Genomic DNA, 6,314 nt, shown 5'->3' with positions numbered 1-6,314 from the left:
ACATTCTGTATTGTTTATATTCAAGTGGGTAGCTGTGTTGGTCTGAAGTAGCACAACAAATTTAGAGTCCAATAGCACTTTTAAGAACAACAAATATTTATTCAAGACATGAGCTTTCAAGTGCAAGCACTCTTCCTCAGACTCCTTGAATAAATCTTTGTTGGTCTTAAAGGTGCTATTGAACGCTAATTTTGTTATAGTACACCTTGCCTTAGTTAGTCTGTTTACATTATTCACTTGTGCTCTGGAACCATTCAAATTCTCGTCACTCGAACACATTAAACTGCTATATACTAACGCAGACCATTAATCCATCATAGGCAGTAAAATAAATCCCAATTCTCTAACATATACAAACAGATATCAACAAGGGTTGTTATCCTTGATGTTTCCCCCCCTTTGCAGAGTCATTTTCTTTTTTCTTTTTTTTTGCCATGGGGGTCCACGCTGGCTCAAGCATTCTGAGTATGAGGCTCTATAGCGTTTGATCACCCACTGAAGACAAGATAACACTGGCATTTAGAAGACTTGGGTAAGATTTTGACATTCACTTCATCAATTTCAACTAAGAAATGAATCCTGCTAGGAGGATGGAGGGAGGCTGTTAATGTACTTCAGGCAGAAGTTGTTCCAGCAAGTGTCAGGCGAGACAGAGTCAAACCGAAAAATGTCTTCCAGATGCAAATAAATTATACAGTCCTTCATTAGAAAAAAAATGCTGTCTGGAAGAAGCAGAAAACATGACCCTGGACATTTCAGCTGCTGCAGTGAGAGGTGGTTCCTTTAAGGGGAAATTTTTCTCAGCCACATGGGGACTAATTGGCCACCTTCCCTGCTATGAATGCCTGGATCAGATAGCTGGTTGCAGTTGGAAAGATGTCCAAGCTAGAGTTTCAGTAGAAAGCTGCAAAGGGTTCTTTCGGCCTCCTCTGCCTCTGCAGAGTCCTGGAAGAGTTTGATTAGCAATCTGTGTTTTAAACTTGAAGATGGGTCATAACTCAATGTAGGGCAGTTTTTTGGCCCAGAAAAGGCCCCAGATTCAAATCTCTGACCTCTCCAATTGAGATGATCTGATAACAGGTTGTAGCAAAGATTAAGAGTGAGTCAGTTAACCATGGGAGAGCTGCTGCCAGTCAGACTGGACAGTACTGGGCTGCTTAGATCAATGGACAGACTCAGTATAAGACCAATCTTTAAGCATGAGCCAGAGTTGGCAGGGAACACGACTCAGTACCATAGGAAATTAGGCAACATTCAGTGTGATCCTGTGCATAATGACTCCAGTTTAAGCTCTCTGAATAAAGTTGCATGGTATTGCATTGTCACTCCTGAGAAAAATGTGGAGTATTCAAGAGGGTGTTTCTATGTAGTTTTTCAAAATACTGGACACCAGCTTCCAAATTACGTGGCCCATATCTTCATTACAGAAACCATTTCATCATCTGGAGGGGTAGCAAACCCAGTCAGATGGTTCACCCTCAGAGATTAATGGATGGGATATTTTGAGAGTTTCCCCAATGACTTTGTGGAGGCTCTTGTAGCAACCTGGAATGCACCCATGATGGGCTGCTTGGTATTTGGTGCCCTCTACCATGCTCTGTGAGGCTCACCAGGTCCTTAGTTTACCGGGGAGCTGGGCAACAAAGCAAACTGGAAGATAATTAGAGAGATGTTCACAGAAAACTCAGGATGGATACAACAGAGCATGTCGCAGAGGCCACTAAACTATGGTCAGTAGAATCTAATCCAACTCAATTGGTCAATGTGGTCCATAATATCTAAGTCCAACCCTGCAAATGATGAAAATTTGGCCCCCAGCTATTTCTGGAAGGTTCTTTGCTGACAAAATCTCTCTCATCCATTCCAACTTGAGGCCAAGCTGAGGGCAGATCCAGTACCTGTGGTGCCAGAAGTGTCTGCTTGTCCTTTTGTTGTGGATATTTTCAGACAGATTCTGCCTTTGGATGCTGACAGGTTTCTTTGAGTGAGGGCTTCCACTTGTGCTCTATACCCATGCCCATTGTAAAATCTTACTTGGAAATAGTACTGGAGCCACTTGCAAAGGTCATCAACTCCTTCCTGGTTGAGGGAGCTCTACCTAGGCCTTTGAAAGAGGCAGTTATTAGACCTCTGCTCAAAAAAATTGTCATTGATGTGGGATGAGTTGGCCAAGGACAGGCCAGTCTCCAGTTTACCTTTTCTAGGAAAAGTGATAGAGTAGCTCCAAGTTTTCCTGGAGGACACATCTTCCCTTGATCCATTTCAATCTGGTTTCAGCCTGGGTTTAGCACCAAGACTGCTTTACTTGCACTGGTGGATGATTTTTAAAGTTGGGCAGGGGACAGTCTTCCTTGTTGATACTGTTGGACCTCTCAGTGGCCTTTGATCTAGTTGACTACCCTACTTTATACGCCAGCTTTAACGTGGAGTTCAGATTAAGAGTCAGTTAAATTCATTATGTGAATTCATATATAGTCAGTTAAATTCATTATGTGTTGCCAAAGGCCATTGCAAACACACAAACAAGAACAAGCAAACAATCATCTCAATGACTAAGCAAACTATACAGTTTCAAGATCATTATATACATATAGTGAGGCCACTTTGGAGTTGGGCGTCACAAATATGCAGATTACACCCGGCTCTATTTTTCATCACCCACGCTTCCAGATCCATCTTTCTTTGTTCTGAAGCAGTGCTGAATAATGCACTTTCAATATACTTTCAACGCACTTTAGCAATTGTACACAAGTGGTTTTGTCATTTCACACAGTAAAATCCTGTTGTAAAGTAGAGTAAAAGTACATTATTCTTAGATCAGCCATGGAATGGAAAAATGTTCTTCCAATGATTTTTGAGTGTTGAGGTTTTTAATGTCCATTTGTTCTTTCACAATGGGAGGGCCCTATTTGTTTGATGTTGAGAGGGCTGACACACGATGGCATATGTAACATTCAAAGATGAACAGAGGAACGAGCCTGATATAGTATGGCTGGTGTTGTTAAGTCAGGGAATTGTGTTATCAGAGTAACTATGGAGACAGAGTTGGCACCGCAACCACTCTTAGGACCAGGTAGATCAGGAATATTAATATCACATGTATGTCTAGCATGAGTGTTAAAGGGACAGGACATCCTCCCTCTGCAGTGCAGCTGGCAGACATTACCCCAAATTATAGCACCTGATTCTCATATTGAACTGCTTTATACCGAGTCAGACCTCTGATCTAGCTAGCTCAACTCTGTCCACTCTGACTGGCAGCAGCTCTCTTCCATGATAGGCACAGAGAGGCCTTTCCCAAGACCTCTTACCTTACTGGAGTCACAGTGGATCAAACCAAGGACCTTCTGGATAGCCTGGCAAGCCAGATCTCGTCAAATCTTGGAAGCTAAGCAGGGTTCGCCCTGCCTAGTATTTGGTGGAAAACCTCTAGGGACCACTAGGGTCATGACACAGAGGCAGGCAATGGCAAATCACCCCCGAACATCCCCTGCCTGGCTGCCAGACAACCCTTGGATTTCCTGGCTATACGACATACCTGCCATATGATAAATAATGACTCTTCCCATTGAGCCACCATTCCTGTATTTCGTTTTTATGTATGTGAGTGTATAAGGGAAAGGGTTAAACCCACATACCTCACCCACCAGCTTGACCCCAAATTCCATTTATTTTACAAATAAATTGAAATGACCTTATCCATTTGGGTGAAGCGGAAAGATAATAGGTGGATTCACACAGCTTCAGAGATGGCCTTATGCTGATTTCCCTACAGTAGCTGTTGTCCTTTGATTGTGCAAGGCTAGTGGCAGCTCTGCTATTTCAGATTGTTTTCTCTCACAGCATTCCTGTTTGCCTGTTCTTGTTAAGTAGGCCGGCTGACATGATTGTAAAGTGATCCACGGTAGCAATTTTGCCTATTCCAGGATCGAAAAGAGAACTGCAATATGCCATTACTTAGAGTTACTGCATGAGTCTTCTCTCACAAACCTCTCAATTCAGAGGGGAAAGGCAGGTCCAGATGAGAATAAGGAATCACTTACTGTTTGGTGGTAAATGTTTGCATTACCCAGAGTGTATTTTAAGCTCTAAAAAGGCACATCACAAGAAATTTGTATGAGAACAATCCAGCCTAAGTTTAGCTGATTTATTCTTCTTACTATATATCTCCAAGTAGGAACACTGATTGATGGTCCCGTAATTTCAGAGAGCAAGTGAATCCAGTTCCAGAATATCTATTTGTTTCCTGTTGATGACTATGTTCAAAAACTGGAATATTGTTTCCTTCTCTCCCCCACTCCGATGTGCTCAGGAGCAAATAGCCACCAGCTGTCAAAAGCCATTCCGCAGCTATTTTTAAATCATGAAGATAAAAATACCAAAAGGAGAAAAAGTTCTCTCTCATCTTGACACAAGCCAATAGCGTCCCCTAATCCCTCTCAGGACAAAAGCAATTGCTCAACATTCTCAGTGAAATTGAAACTTGGCAACTGACTGCCCCTACCTAGCCGCCTCCTCCTCCTCCTCTCTCTCTCTCTCTAAGTTAGACTGAGAGTGGCCCAAAATCACCAAGAAAGTTTTTATGGCTGAATGGGATTTGACCCTGAGTCTCCCCAAGTTCATGTCTCTTTATGTGATATTGTAGTTACACAGAAGCCTATGTTCATAGTGATTTCCCTTGCTCAATCCAGATGTCACCATGTAGAAGAAGAAGGTGCCTTCAAGCCACAAGCATCTCATGGCAACCCCATCCATGTGCAGCTTGCCTTTGCCTCTCTCCATGCAGCAGCTTCATCTTCCTTGGGGGTCTACCATCTTTGTACGAGCAATGGCCTTTGCTTCCAAGTTCTGACAAACATGGGCTAAGGTGGGCTATTCAGACTGTTATCAATATATAACAAGAAAATAGACCCATACCAGTCCTCAGAGATAAAGCAAAATAGGGCCAATGGTGCGTTTTATGCTTTTTGAAGAATGACTGCAAGATGAACCAGTTTGCCTAACAAAACTCTCTTGGTGAGAAGCAGAAACCTGAACCGCTCTAGTCTAGATGCATTCTGGCATAGGGCATCTTATTATATGGAGCTGCTCTGCATCCATTAATTAAACCTGTGGACCCCAGAATAGCTGTATTTCTGTCATCTATACATTGCCAGGTCTGTTTAGCAGCAGGCACATTTTCCTCTTAGCCTCTGCCTCATTAGTCATTCTGTATGCCCACAGGTTTCCATGACAGCAAGCCAAAGGAACAAAGTAGAGCCGAGTTGTTCTTCTGTTAGAAAATGACACCCTTTTGGGTTGACTCTGAACTTGATTCTTTCATTGATATTTTCAACAACATCTTCTAGCTGTCCAAAAATAAGATCTGTATTATTTTGTTCACAGGTAATAGAATAGATGAATGGGGTGAATGAATGAACAGACAGATGGATGGGATGGTATTTTTAACTTCAGCTTTGCCAAGCAGCATGCATTCTATTGAACACAAGGAAATGTGCTAACATTCTTCATCGCCTGGGTCTCCAGAGGCAGCTTTCCTCCTCTTGGAAAAAGCTGGGTCTTTTGAAATAAAAGATTACATGGCTTGGTTGCTTCAAGGGATGATGACCTTACCTCAGAAACCTTGTGAAACACCAATGACAATGAAATCTGCTGCGTTATAAAATGGATCTCACATAGCATGAGCATACTACCCAACAGAAGATGCAGGAGTTTTGATCTCACATCCAAGTCATGGCAGCAAATATTAGCACAAGCATATTATTGTGGCAAGAAAAAGGGCCTTCTCTAAATTCCTAGGTGTTGCAAAACCCTGTCTGGGCTGTTAGTGTATGCTCTATCTTCATGTTCCTTCTGTTTAATGAAATGTGGGGTACTTTATAGCAGTGGCATTTTTTAAAAGTTAAGAAACCGCTTTAAACCAAGTGTTACAACTCATAACTGTGGCTCAGATTCATTCCCACAGTACATCTCCACTGACAAAAGAGGTTTCTGCCAGTGTAGTGGGACTTCCTCCCCTCCCCTCCTGCCAGTGAAAGCCAAAATGTTACTCCTAGTGTTGCTACTGTAAGGACAGAGACTGTCTGGAATAGCATGAGGAAGGCAGAGGGGGCTGTGGCTCATCCCACTGCCTCAAGATCTCCCATTTTAGGATTCTCTCTAAGCTCTCAAGGTATTGAGCAGACTGATTTCTCATCTTCCCCCTTTTTCATGGAACTTTGTGTCTCTGCTGAAGCATCCTTATGATTCATCAGGCCAGTTTTTGCATATTGGCTAATTCACAATGTCACCTGGGCGGGGGGGGGGGTGTCCCC

Source organism: Paroedura picta, chromosome 8, assembly GCF_049243985.1.
Source record: "Paroedura picta isolate Pp20150507F chromosome 8, Ppicta_v3.0, whole genome shotgun sequence".
Classification (NCBI taxonomy): Eukaryota; Metazoa; Chordata; class Lepidosauria; order Squamata; family Gekkonidae; genus Paroedura; species Paroedura picta.
This window is presented reverse-complemented; position numbering follows the sequence as displayed.